This window comes from Pelecanus crispus, chromosome W, assembly GCF_030463565.1.
Source record: "Pelecanus crispus isolate bPelCri1 chromosome W, bPelCri1.pri, whole genome shotgun sequence".
NCBI classification, from domain to species: domain Eukaryota; kingdom Metazoa; phylum Chordata; class Aves; order Pelecaniformes; family Pelecanidae; genus Pelecanus; species Pelecanus crispus.
Window position 1 is genome coordinate 16,512,207 of NC_134675.1, and position 14,512 is coordinate 16,526,718.

At 48.7% G+C, this 14,512-nt stretch overlaps 1 pseudogene; it reads right to left on the minus strand.

The window, feature by feature from the left end:
• Positions 1 to 4,984: 4,984 nt before the first annotated feature.
• LOC142596446 (proto-oncogene c-Rel pseudogene) lies at positions 4,985 to 7,509 on the minus strand (annotated as a pseudogene).
• Positions 7,510 to 14,512: the final 7,003 nt, after the last annotated feature.

The following is a 14,512-nucleotide window of genomic DNA, read 5'->3' on the forward strand; positions in this document are numbered from 1 at the left end:
ATGCAGTCCAGTATACGGTTGGCTTTCTGGGCTGCAAGCGCACATTGTCAGCTCATATCCAGCTTTTCATCTACCAGTACCCCCAAGTCCTTCTCCGCAGGGCTGCTCTCAATCCCTTCATCCCCCAGCCTGTATTGATATCGGGGGTTGCCCCGTCCCAGGTGCAGGACCTTGCATTTGGCCTTGTTGAACCTCATGAGGTTCACACAGGCCCACCTCTCCAGCTTGTCCAGGTCCCTCTGGATAACATCTCATCCTCCTGGCGTGTCAACCGCACCACTCAGCTTGGTGTCATCTGCAAACTTGCTGAGGGTGCACTCGATCCCACTGTCTATGTCATTGATGAAGATGTTAAACAGCACCGGTCCCAGTACGGACCCCTGAGGGACTCCACTTGTCACCGGTCTCCATGTGGACATCGAGCCATTGACCACAACCCTCTGGATGCGACCATCCAGCCAGTTCCTTATCCATCGAACAGTCCACCCATCAAATCCATATCTCCCCAATTTAGAGAGAAGGATCTTGTGGGGGGACTGTGTTGAACGCTTTACAGAAGTCCAAGTAGATGACATCCATTGCTTTTCCCTTGTCCACTGATGCAGTCACTCCTTCATAGAAAGCCACTAGGTTGGTCAGGCAGGACTTGCCCTTGGTGAAGCCGTGCTGGCTGTCTCGAATCACCTCCCTGTCCTCCATGTGCTTGAGCATATCTTCTAGGAGGATCTGCTCCATGATCTTCCCAGGCACAGAGGTGAGGCTGACAGGTCGGTAGTTCCCGGGGTCCTCCTTTCTTCCCTTTTTAAAAATGGGCACAACATTCCCCTTCTTCCAGTCAGCAGGGACTTCACCTGCCTGCCATGACTTTTCAAATATCGGGGAGAGTGGCTTGGCAACTACATCAGCCAATTCCCTCAGGACTCTGGGGTGCATCTCATCAGGTCCCATAGATGTGTGTACATTGAGGTTCTTCAGGTGGTCTCGAACCTGATCTTCCCTTACAGTGGGAGGGGCTTTACCCCCCTGCTCCCCATCTTTTGGTCCATCAACTCGGGAGGGGTGAGGAGAGAGGCTGCCAGTGAAGACTGAGGCAAAAAAGTTGTTGAGTACCTCAGCCTTCTCCTCGTCCATTGATACAAGTTCGCCTTTCTTGTTCATCAAGGGGGGTACATTTTCTTTAACCTTCCTTTTCTGGTTGACATACCTGTAGAAGCCCTTCTTGTTATTCTTTACATCCCTTGCCAAATTCAGCTCCAGCTGCACCTTGGCCTTCCTGACCTCCTCCCTACACAACCGGGCTGTTTCCCTGTACTCCTCCCAGGACACCTGTCCCTGCTTCCACTGCCTGTGCAGTTCCCTCTTACTCTTTAGTTTGACCAGCAGGTCTCGACTCAGCCATGCTGGTCTCTTCCCTTCCTTGCCTGATTTTTTACACTTGGGGACTGATAGCTCTTGTGCTCTATGGAAGGAAGGTGTCCTTAAAGATCTGCCAGCTCTGTTCTGTTCCCCTGTCCCTGAGGACCGTCTCCCAGGGGGTCCTTCTGACTAACTCCTTGAAGAGCTGGAAGTTTGCTTTCCTAAAATATAGGGTCCTGACTGCACTCCTTGCTTTTCCCATGTCCCTCAGGAGCGTGAACTCCACCAACGCGTGATCACTGCAGCCCAAGCTGCCTCCAGTCTTGACATCACCGATGAGCTCACTTGCTCGGTTCTGTCCATATGCCACAAACTTGCTTGGCTTGGATGAGCAATTACTGCCTGCCCAGCATTTGGAAGGTCTTCTTGTGTAGGCAGGGTATTTCCCAGCTGAGCTGAACATATATCTGTGTGCTTGTCTTTCCAGGTGACCCAACACAGCTGGAACAAGCAACCCCAAGACCACCCTGTGGGTACTGACAGCTGAGAGCTGCCTTTCCCATCTGCTTCAGCCCTACACCAAGGTTAGCACCCATTCAATCATTACTGCTTTCTTGTCCTTCACCAGGGTTGTGTGAAGAAGCTGGGGAACCCCATCCTCTCTTCTCCTTGGCCCGTAGGGACAGCTCTGTGGAGTAGGTGTCACCCAGGCGAGATGCTCCCACAGCCCAGGCTTGCTGGGTGTTCCTGCCTCCCATCTTGCTGGCAGTGTGGTGAAGGCAGCCTGGATGTGTATGACTGGTGCTGTTAAGACCGTTGAACCCTGCATGCAGTCATTGGGAGCTCAAGGGCAGTGTGTTTTAAGCCCTTGGGAACTTGCTGCCTGTGTTGCTTGCTGCACTCATCCTTCTGCACACCAGCAGTATTGAACAGGAGTGTTTCCCAGCTGTTGGCCTCTGCTGCTCGCTGTCATTCACCTGAACAGAGCCGAGACTTCACCCAGAGCTTGTGGCACACATGATCCTGCTTTTTATTAGAACCAGTTGAGCTCTGCCTGCATTTTCCCAGGATTTTGTAGCTCAAGGAGGCCCTTGGCCATGGTGTATGAGGCTTAGAGCAACAGTGAAGTGTTTCAGGAGGTCGTTTTTGTATTGCCCCTGTCAAGAAATGCGAAGATCAGGTCCTCACTGCTCTGAGGTAACCAGCCTGGAGCAGGCTGAGACAGCTGTGGGTTTCCCACACCATCCCTGTGCCTGGATGCTTGCGTGCCTGCCTGGGATCCAGCAGTGCCTACCCTGCCTGCATGGTGTGCTCTCATGGGGAAGGGAGCCCTCATCAGCACTGTGCCTCCAGGGGGGCAGACGGAGCCCTTCTCCCACCTCAGAGCTCAGGTACGATTTGGCCAGGAGAGGTTACATGGGGAAGCTGCTGCTTAGGACGTGTGGCTGCCCAGGCTGCGTGGCTCTTCCTCTGAAGTGTCTGCCAGGGAAGTTTGGGGCCAGTCCAGAGACAGTTGAAGACTGGGCCTCAGGCCATCTCATCCTTCAACCTGATGCTGAAGTAGTACCCACAGTGAGTGAGGCAGGGGTAGATTTACTTGGGAAGTTAAAAGGAAAGAAGGAAGAAGTTCTTCGCTCACGTTGGTGCTTTGCTGTGCATTGCGAACTCCCAACCACACAATGGGGCAGCAGCAGAGCAGCCCCTTTACCTGGCTGAGTTGTGGCAATCACTAATACCTGCTCCGTGCTGGGATCTTACATCTCCCTTAGTGATGCAAAAGAGACATATTATGTGGCTAAGATCAGAAAAAAGGTTTGTTCTCTGTTCTGCTGGAGCTGTCTGCAGATCCCAATCCACCAAGCTCACAGCATCCTCTCAGGGCTCCCCTGCCTTTTGACAAGAGGCATTTTAACACAAGGCTCACCATGTTGGGTCCACTTTTTTTTCCCCTTTGCTGACCAAATAGCTTGATACCTCCAGGGACAGCAAATCTCCTGTATATGTGTAATGCAGCAGCTTTTCCCATTACCTAGTCATAGCATGAACCTCTCTTCTCTGATTTGGATATCGCCTAACCCAGGTGATATCTGTGAGCTTATATTCAGGCTGAATTAACCATGTACAGCTTGCAGACTCTTGGATAGACTTGCCTCTGTCAGGAATGGGATGCGATGCTCTGCTGGAAAACTCAAAGACCTGGCAAAGTGGGGGTTATATCTTGTCCTGGTTTCGGCTGGGATAGAGTTAATTTTCTTCCTAGTAGCAGGCATAGTGCTGTGTTTTGGATTTAGGATGAGAAGAATGTTCCTAGAATCCTAGAATCGTTTAGGTTGGAAAAGACCTTTAAGATCATCCAGTCCAACCATTAACCTAACACTACAAAGTCCACCACTAAACCAGTTAAGGGGAGAGTAATAATTAATTTCATGTTTCCTGGCTTGGTGGCTGGATTATTTTTTAATGCAAGTAAAAACTAGGAATCATTAAGATTGGAAAGGACCGCTAAGATCTTTGGGCGTCAACCCAACCCCACCATGCCCACTAAACCATGTCCCAAAGTGCCACGTCTACCCATTTTTTTGAACACTTCCAGGGATGGGGACTCCACCACCTCTCTGGGCAGCCTGTTCCAATGCTTGACTACCCTTTCCATGAAGAAATTTTTCCTAATATCCAATCTAAACCTCCCCTGGTGCAGCTTGAGGCCATAGGATCTGAGCCTTCTTTTAAGCAGTCACTTGCATAGCAGGAAACTGCCAGGATACCTGAAGAAAGACTAGGTAGATGCTTCGGTGCAACATATTTCTGCAGTTCAAAATAACATATACATCACAGCTACACGCACCCCCGCACAAAAAAAACTTCCAGAAAAATAACAGCGTGCTCCATTCCTAAAGCAACAGGGCTTTGTCGTTTAAAAAAGTGCACTTTGGATGAAGTGCAGCAAAGTCCTTGCTTTCTGTTCATTCTTTTGTGCAGTGATTCATTTAAAACAGAGCTGGAGTACTTAAAAACTCAAACCTTCCGGTCTTTTAAAATATATCTAACAATGACATAGTCATTAAAAAAATTTTAAGAGTAAATTTGCCTTCAAAGCAAATGGAGTGTGGTGAAAGTGTGAAAAGAAATCAATGCATGATCCTGGTTTAGGAGAAGAATATTTTCTATGAAAGAGGGTAAGAAACCTAAATCTTTCACGTAAGTTAAGCAGAACTTTAACTCTGTTAGGTGAGTCTGAACTAGAGTGCCCATGTGCAGGGTTTTTTCCCTAACTTCTGTCCTATCAAAATTTAAATTTAATTTCCATAGCAAAAATGGGGTGGTTTTTAAACAATTTTAACCCTGTGAAGTATGTGAAGTTTTAACCCTTCTGAAGATGCCAGCTTTTACAGTCCCCAAAGGTAAGGAAGATTTAAGTGTTAACAGTTCCCTTTTCCAACAGCGTGAAAATATGTATACAAGGTACAGAGCCCCAACCCCTACTCCCACCTCTCTTCTTTACGGGCACCAGTCTTTGGGCTGTAATATTCTGAAAGAGAAAGCAGGGACTCCAGAAGGGTTACTCCTCTTCACACTGCCAGCCATCTGAAAAGCTCTACGTACCTGCTTCCAGCCCGCCGCTGCTGGCTCAATGGTTATAGCTTTGTAATATGTTATCTAATTGGAAAGACTGATAGAGCTCCTCAGCGTGGACACTGTCGGTGTCATAGTACTGGTTATCTGGAATGCTATTCTGATGGTTTGGGAGCGGGTTGGTGGATAGTCTTGATTCGCTTAAAACTTCTTGGTTTAGAAGACCGTAAACCGGATCACTGAAATTAGCCTGCGGATTAAAAGGTGTGCTGCCCGGGGCTGCTACAGACGGGCAAGCCGGAGGCACCTGTTGGAGCTGCTGCCTGTGATTGCTTGCATTTAACACTGGATTATACTTTTTGAAGTTTATATTAGTGCAGTTCATGTCATCGGTCTCCATGTTCATGATGCTGGCTGCGGAGGCGCCGGCGGGATGAGCCTGGTGCGTGATGCTGTTACTCGAAACGCTCTGCATGTCTGCGGTCGACACCGCCGCTGCTCCCATCCCGTTTGTGCTGCCAAAATTCCCGTAGAAGCCCGAATCCTTCTCATCGGGCCAGTTCAGAGGGTTGTCGTGGAAAGTTGAGGGCGAGCTGCTGCCCTGGGCGGCAGGCTGAGGCACATCTGCCGCGAAGCTGTTCTGCGGGTGCGCGTTGAGCAGGCTGCCGGCTGAAGAGGGGGTGCTGTATATCTGCTGCCAGCACGAGGAGAGCGCGTCTTGCTTCCCTGGCCCCACCTGCGCAGGCTGATGGGCAACCTGGTTGCAGACGGGGTAGATCTGACTAGCATTGGCCAGGTTTCCTAGACCCGGCATCATCAGCGCGGGTGAAAACGCATTTGGTTCTTTCTTAATCAGCTTCCCTTCCGGAGTGATAGCGGGGAACGGAGCTACTTTGGGCCTCTCTGTCGCATTGGATCCGCAGTCCTGTATGAGCTTTTGCCAAGCCAATGTTGATCTTTGCCTTTTTGCTTTGTTGCCATATGGATCCTTTTCATCTGGGAGGTATCTGAAATCCATAGGTTCGCTGACTTCCTGGTCTGAAGGTCGTCGCAGCTGCATCTTCACCGTCACGGGCTCGGTGATGTCTTTGAGAAACGGTGGCGTTCTGAACACAATTGCAACTTGACGGTGAACGTCAGCTTGTGAGAAGGAACCTTTGGCCTCCCAGTTGTCCAAGACAAATCTGACTTCTATATCATCTTTTTGAACTTTGTCACACAGTAGAAATATTTCGTCTCCTCCTTTTACACTTCCACAGTTCTTGTTCACGCGACAGATTCGTAATTCTGCTGTGTTGGGAGCTCTGTTGTCATAGATGGGGTTGGAAATCAAAGGAGGAAGAGCTAACGTGTAGTTGCCGTGTTCGTCGGGGAGGAAGGCTTGGAAGCAGAGGCGGACGACATTGAGATCGTACTCATCGATGTTGTGCAGCTGTTCTTCAGGCACATTGAAAGGGTTAATCTTCTTCAAGATTCGTGAAGAAATTGATTCCTTCAGGTCTGTCTTTTTCACACACTGAATGCCCAAATTCTGAAAAGACAGGACTCGCCGTTCTGGCCCAAACTCTGCTTCGTAGCATAACACACTGATGTTTTAATTGTTGCTAAGTACTGCTTGTGCTGGTCAAGGACTTTTCAGCTTCCCATGCTCTGCCAGGTACACAAGAAACTGGGAGGGGGCACAGCCAGAATAGTTGATCCAAACTGACCAAAGGGCTATTCCATACCATATGATGTCATGCTCAGTATATAAACTGGGGGGGGTTGGCTGGGGAGCAGCGATCGCTGCTCGGGAAACTGTCTGGGTATCAGTCGGCGGGTGGTGAGCAATTGCATTGTGCATCACTTGCTTTGTATATTATTATTGTTATTATCATTATTATATTGTTATTATTATCATTACTATTTTACTTTATTTCAATTATTAAACTGTTCTTATCTCAACCCAGGAATGTTTTTCACTCTTACTCCTCCAATTCTCTCCCCCCCATCCCATCGGGGTAGGGGGAGTGAGCGAGCGGCTGCGTGTTTCTTAGGTTCTGGCTGGGGCTAAACCACGACATATCTTCAACAGAAAGTGGTCAGCCTAATGTCCTTCAGCCTGCTCTTAGCATGTGTGGGCTGCCATTGCCCCTTGGTCTTACCAGCTGATCTAGGAGCAGGTCTTCTTTCCACTGGAAACCCCAAGGAAATGCTGTTCCCCCTTCAGAGATGGGGCCCTGGGTTCCTCGTGAGTACTGGCACTGGAGTTACATGAGGAATCCCCTCTGTTGCAAGTAGGTCAGGCATTTAAAGATCCTGTTCATGGGAGTGTTGGGACTGCTGGATCCTTGTTCAGCTCTCGCTGCTCCCAAGGATGGAGCAGAGGATCATCTGCTGGGGCTAATTTTAGGCCTCCAAACATTGCTGGTGTCCCTCTGAGCTCCTATTTGTGTGCGATCCTGTGGCTCCCTGCTAAGAGCTATGTGAGAGTCCTGTATCCCTGTATGCAAAGGTTTTGCAGGGGCATAGTGTCCCAGGGATTAGGATGAACTTTGAATCCCTCACTTACCTAAAGTGTCTAAGCCAAATCCTTTCCATATTGGATGCATGTGTGTTGTGGTATAACCCCAGCTGGCAACTAAGCACCACACAGCTGTTTGCTCACTCCCCCCCAGCAGGATGGGGGGGAAGAGAATCGGAAAGGTAAAAGTGAGAAAACTCGTGGATTGAGATAAAAACAGTTTACTAATTGAAATAAAATAATAATGATAATAATAATAATATTGTAATGAAAAGGAAAATAACAGAGAGAGAGAGAAATAAAACCCAAGAAAGACAAGTGATGCAAATGAAAACAATTGCTCATCGCCAACCAACCGACTGATGCCTAGCCAGTCCCTGAGCAGTGGCCAACCCTCCCCCTAGTTTTATTGCTGAGCATGATGTCATATGGTATGGAATATCCCTTTGGTCAGTTGGGGTCAGCTGTCCCACCTATGTCCCCTCCTAACTTCTTGTGCACCCCCAGTCTACTTGCTGGCTGGGCAGTGTGAGGAGCAGAAAAGTCCTTGACTCTCTGTAAGCACTGCTCAGCAATAACTAAAACATCCCTGAATTATTAACACTGTTTTCAGCACAAGTCCAAAACATAGCCCCATACTAGCTACTATGAAGAAAATTAACTCTATCCCAGCCAAAACCAGCACAATGTGTGACCCCTTTTTTTAGCCCTAGCGCCAAGCACCCTTTGGACCTTGCTTTGTGGGTGTCCACGCATTGCATGGTGGGAAGCGGGCTGAAGCTTTCCAGCCTTTCCCTGCCAAAAATGCAGCATCCCTCCTGTTTGCAGCAGTCAGTTCCTGTTGTCTCAGATGGGTGCATATGATGAAGAAAGCAGTCTTCTACGAAGCCTCTGGGTGTGGAAATACTCCAAAGCCCACAGCCCAGCAAGATGAGAGCCCAGCTCTGGCCTTCTGTCGTAGTTTAACCCCAGCTGGCAACTAAGCACCACACAGCCACTCGCTCACTCCTCCTCCTGGTGGTATGGGGGAGAGAATTGGACGAGTAAAAGTGAGAACACTTGTGGGTTGAGATAAGAACAGTTTAATAATTGAAATATAATAATAATAATATAATAATTAAAATAATAATAAATTGTAATGAAAAGGAAAATAAAAAAAAGAGAGAGAAATAAAACCCAAGAAAAACAAGTGATGCAAATGAAATACAATTGCTCACCACCAACTGACCGATACCCAGCCAGTCCCCAAGCAGCGGCCCCCCTGCCAACCCCCCCCCCCCCAGTTTATATACTGAGCATGACATCATATGGTATGGAATAGCCCTTTGGTCAGTTTGGATCAACTATCCTGGCTGTGCCCCCTCCCAGTTTCTTGTGCACCTGGCAGAGCATGGGAAGCTGAAAAGTCCTTGACTAGCATAAGCAGTACTCAGCAACAACTAAAACATCAGTGTGTTATCAACATTCTTCTCATCCTAAATCCAAAACACAGCACTATGCCAGCTACTAGGAAGGGAATTAACTCTATCCCAGCCAAAACCAGGACACCTTCTTTGTACAGCTGGATTGCTGCTTGGCATTTGCCACCGCCATCCTCCAGCCCAGCGCAGCCCAGGGTGAGGCCTCCTGGCCTCTCCCTTGTTTGTACATCCAAGACTTTTGGCCTCTCTGTGCTTTTTGGTTTCCACCTGCTCAGGTGATTTTTGTCACATATTTAGCAGCGCTGAGGTTAGCACTGAGCTTTGCTACGTTTCGTGTTGAGGCAAGACATGGCTCTGCAGTTTTGGCCTGTCTTTATTTTTAGCCTGTGTAAGACATGGTTGATGGTATCAGAAGGAAGTTGCACGGTCTCCTGTGCTCCATGACTCATCCTGGATCAGGACCGAGGCTTTGCTAACTTCTGCTAAAACCCTCAAGTGATGTAACTGGTTGTGGTGGGCCCTACTGGATCTGGGGAAGGGCAGAGGAGGGAGGAGCAGTGGAGAGGGAAGCAGAGCTTTTAGAAGTTCTTCTTTATCCATTCTGTTAAGTCGTTAAATTCATTCATTGAAAGATATTGGCAGGTATCACACCTGAGCGTGGTTCAGTGGGGTCCTTTGTCTTCTCCTTGCATCTTGTGCCTGTGTAGGAGAGGTAAAAGGGAGAGGAGCTTTGCTTAGACGCCGGGTTGGGTAACTGTTTAATGGCACACAGCAACGGTAGACAGCAGCATTTAGGACAGGAAGTGAAGCAAGATCTTGTCTCCAGTTCAAGTCACAGTGAGGTTCAGTGCAGCAGAACAGAACTGCCTAAGTGGAAATGGGCTGGGACTGGAGAGCAGAGACTTACTGTCTTAGGAGATGCCTGCTAGGCTGCAGCAGGAGGAGTCTGTGACCTCAGTTTCCATCAAACCTGGTGCTGCCACAAGGTAGAAAGAGCTCATGGGGCTTTCTGATGTGCAGGCAGCCAGTTGTGCTAGAGGCTGGCTGAGCTGGGCTGGGCTGGGTTGGGCAGGGGGCTGAGTGTCACCACATGGAGCAGGCAGCGTGGGACAGACGGCGATGTTGAAGCATCCCTGCTTGTCACAGCACAATATGGGGTGCAGCTAGAGGGGCCTCTGCGCCCCAGGTCTGGCTGCCCAGCTCTCCTGTGTCACACCTCAGGACCAGGCACAGTGGGGTGTGAATGCACCCAGGTCCAGAGCAGGCACCTTGCCCACGAAGCAGGTGGGGATGACAGCTTGTGGGGGGTGGCCTTCCATCTCTGCACCCTTTCCTTCCTCGGGGTGATGAACAGCCCTTTGGGAAAGTCGAGCTCCTGGGCGCTGTGACCTGATGCGGGCCCAGCCAGTATGGGTTTGGGCCCAGCCAGTATAGGTTCATGAAAGGCGGGTCCTGCTTGACCAACCTGATCTCCTTCTATGACCTGGTGACCCACCTGGTGGATGAGGGAAAGGCTGTGGATGTCATCTACCTGGACTTCAGTAAAGCCTTTGACACCATCTCCCACAGCATTCTCCTTAGGAAGCTGGCAGCTCATGGCTTGGACGGGCGTACTCTTCGCTGGGTAAAAAAATGGTTGGGTGGCTGAGCCCAGAGAGTTGTGGTGAATGGAGTTGAGTCCAGCTGGCGGCCGGTCACGAGCCGTGTTCCCCAGGGCTCAGTTTTGGGGCCAGCCTTGTTTAATATCTTTATCAACGATCTGGATGAAGGGATTGAGTGCGCCCTCAGTAAGTTTGCAGATGACACCAAACTGGGTGGGCGTGTTCATCTGCTGGAGGGTAGGATGGCCCTGCAGAGGGATCTGGACAGGCTGGACCGATGGGCCAAGGCCAACTGTATGAGGTTTAACAAGGCCAAGTGCCGGGTCCTGCACTTTGGTCACAACAACCCCATGCAACACTACAGGCTTGGGGAAGAGTGGCTGGGAAGCTGCCTGGTGGAAAAGGACCTGGGGGTGCTGGTTGACAGCCGGCTGAACATGAGCCAGCAGTGTGCCCAGGTGCCCAAGAAGGCCAACAGCATCCTGGCTTGTATCAAGACTAGTGTGGCCAGCAGGAGCAGGGAGGTGATTGTGCCCCTGTACTCGGCGCTGGTGAGGCCGCACCTGGAATACTGTGTCCAGTTTTGGGCCCCTCAATACAAGAAGGACATTGAGGTGCTGGAGCGTGTTCAGAGAAGGGCAATGAAGCTGGTGAAGGGTCTGGAGCACAGGCCTTATGAGGAGCGGCTGAGGGAACTGGGGTTGTTTAGCCTGGAGAAGAGGAGGCTGAGGGGAGACCTTATCGCTCTCTACAACTACCTGAAAGGAGGTTGTAGTGAGGTGGGTGTTGGCCTCTTCTCCCAAGTAGTTAGCGATAGGACAAGAGGAAATGGACTCAAGCTGCGCCAGGGGAGGTTTAGGTTGGATATTAGGAGAAATTTCTTCATGGAAAGGGTAGTCAAGCATTGGAACAGGCTGCCCAGAGAGGTGGTGGAGTCACCATCCCTGGAAGTGTTCAAAAAACGGGTAGACGTGGCACTTGGGGACATGGTTTAGTGGGCATGGTGGTGTTGGGTTGATGGTTGGACTGATGTTCTTAGAGGTCCTTTCCAATCTTAATGATTCCTAGTTTTTACTTTCATTATAAATAATCCAGCCACCAAGCCAGGAAACATGAAATTGCTACTCTCCCCTTAATTGGTTTAATTGGTTTAGTGTGGACTTGGTAATGTTAGGTTAATGGTTGGACTGGATGATCTTAAAGGTCTTTTCCAACCTAAACGATTCTATATTTCTATGATTCTGATGAGTTATAACAGTGTCATCTTTGAAGTGCTGCTCCCTCTTTTTCTGTCTTGCCTGCTCACTTTTAAGCACAGCACAAAGTATCAGAAAAGCCCAAAGGCGGCGGGGTCACATACTTGGCTCCCGATTTGGGGAGGAGTTAAGACAGTCAGCTGTGGAATAAGCATTTAGGGAGAGGCAGCCAAGAGAGATTTCCTCCTGGCTGAGCTGCGGCGTTCACATTTGGAAAGTACTGTGTGGGTTACATGCTGCGCTTTGCTGCTGCCATCGCCTCAGGCGAGTCCAGGACATGCATACCTGCTAGTAATCAGATGGGGACATCATCTTGAGCAGTGTCACTCAAAAAAAAAAAAAAGGCCAGTGTCCTTTTGGACATCAGGAGCAATCTTAATGCTACTGCTGCTGAAAGAGTGCTGGGGATTTCAGTAGAGAGATGGTGGATCATTGGGACCAAGAGGAAGCTTTGACTTGGTGGGTATTTCTATCTGCACTTCCTGAACTGTGAGAAGGTAATCAAGCCCAGCAGTGCTGTACAGAACTCCCTGTCTGGAAGATGCATAAAGAATAGCTTGCAAGAACCAACTCTTTGCTCAGTTCAGACCTGGGGAAATTGCCTGGACTCTGTGCACTGGGGTTTTCTTACTGCCAGTCAGCAGTGCTGTAGCTGTGCAGAGAGAGTATAGCATAGTGTCGTGGTTTAAGCCCAGCCGGCAACTGAGCACCACACAGCCACTCACTCACTCCCCCCCAGCAGGATGGGGGGAAGAGAATCGGAAGGGTAAAAGTGAGAAAACTCATGGGTTGAGATAAAAACAGTTTAATAATTGAAATAATAATAATATTGTAATGAAAAGGAAAATAACAGAGAGAGAGAGAAATAAAACCCAAGAAAGACAAGTGATGCAAATGAAAACAATTGCTCATCGCCAACCAACTGATGCCCAGCCAGTCCCTGAGCAGCGGCCCCCCCCGCCAACCTCCTCCCTAGTTTTATTGCTGAGCATGATGTCATATGGTGTGGAATATCCCTTTGGTCAGTTGGGGTCAGCTGTCCCACCTATGTCCCCTCCTAACTTCTTGTGCACCCCCAGTCTACTTGCTGGCTGGGCGGTGTGAGGAGCAGAAAAGTCCTTGACTCTCTGTAAGCACTGCTCAGCAATAACTAAAACATCCCTGAATTATTAACACTGTTTTCAGCACAAATCCAAAACATAGTCCCATACTAGCTACTATGAAGAAAATTAACTCTACCCTAGCCAAAACCAGCACACATAGACAGGTTAGCACAGTCACTCCAGTCCTTTCTATACCAGTGTTTGAATTGCTGATGAGATTAGCTTAGCTTGGCCAGTGGTGGACAAAGAGGGTAATTCTCAAGGTTGTCTCTGCTGTGGCTGCCAGCAAAATAAAGCAGTTGTGGCATCAAGTAGCAGGTCTGAGCTTTGCTTTCAATTCATCTTCTAGGAGCCAGGAACAGCTAAAAATATGAGCAGGTTTTGAGGAACTAGAATATTCTCAGGCTTTTTGTCTGGGGCTGGGCTGCCGACCTCTCCCCTGGGCTGACGGTCTGGGATCTTAATGTATTTGCAATGATCTGTCCTGGCCATGTGATAAATCTCGATAGAGAGAACACAGAAATCAGTGGCATCAAGCTGCCACCCTGGAAGTTGCTCCTCTTGCTGCTGTGCCTGTTCCCTGTAACGGAAGGGCTGTTTCATGGCTTAGATTTGTTGAGGAAACAGACTTCAGATCTGAAATAGCTCCCCTGTTTCTCCTGTGTAGCTATCTCCCTGGCAATTCAGTAGGAATTATTTTTTGTAGATTACAGCTCTGTTTAATTCTGTTTCCCTACAATATCATACTGTTAGAGTAACTGAGCAAAATGCAGTGGTGCTTCTGGTAGGAAGGCTGCTATCAGAGGCCAGCCCTGTAGCAGAGGCTGGAAGCAAGGAGGAGCAGTTTACCAGGAAATGCCTGTGTTCATGTGCTGGTTGCTTTTGGGAAGGAAAAAGCATCTCACCCTTGAAAGCTTCCTTGTTACACGACTCCAAATTTTGCTGATGGAGCTGCACCAGAGTGAGCAGTAGTGAGAATACTGCCCTCCAGAGCCTGGGAAAGGTCTGACCAAAGTGGTGGTCTGGAAAGAAAAGCCAAATTCTGTCTTTAAGTGAACCTCCAAGTGTTTTTTTGTGTGTTTTGTTTTGTTGGGTTTGGTTGTTTGTTTTTTTGTTTGTTTTTTTTTTAATTGGCTTGGTTTGAGCTTTTTTGCTACCAAAAAGAAAAGGTATTGCTTGTACAAATCCTTGTAAGGAAAGAGCAGGGAATTTCCTTTGTAGTGAGCCTGCCTGAAACTCAATACATCTCAGATGTGTGTTAAGAGTGAAATGAAAAAATTGTGCCATAAAGTGATAGGGGATAATGAATTTAATCTACTATTATGTTGTCCAGGGAGATAGAGTTGGGGCAAGGATATTGGCAATAATATTATACTTTGTATGACAACAACAGCAAATACCACCTGAACACACTTCCCTGGGGAGGGATGAAAGGGTCTGTTTTCAGAGAGTCCCCAGGAAGGTGGAGTGAGGCAACTGAGAGATGTGAGCCTGGGGGAAGATGCCAGGAGATTTGCAGATGAGCAGTGCATGACAGCTGTGCATCTTCCTGCGGCATGAGCTCTGCTTTCCCATTCAGTGGCCTAGTTGAACTGGACAATGCCAGGCTCTTAACCTCATTGGGATCTTGAGAAATGCAGTAAAGAAATAGTAACTTTAATAACATTAGTGAGATGTCTGAACTGGAGCCTGAATGAAC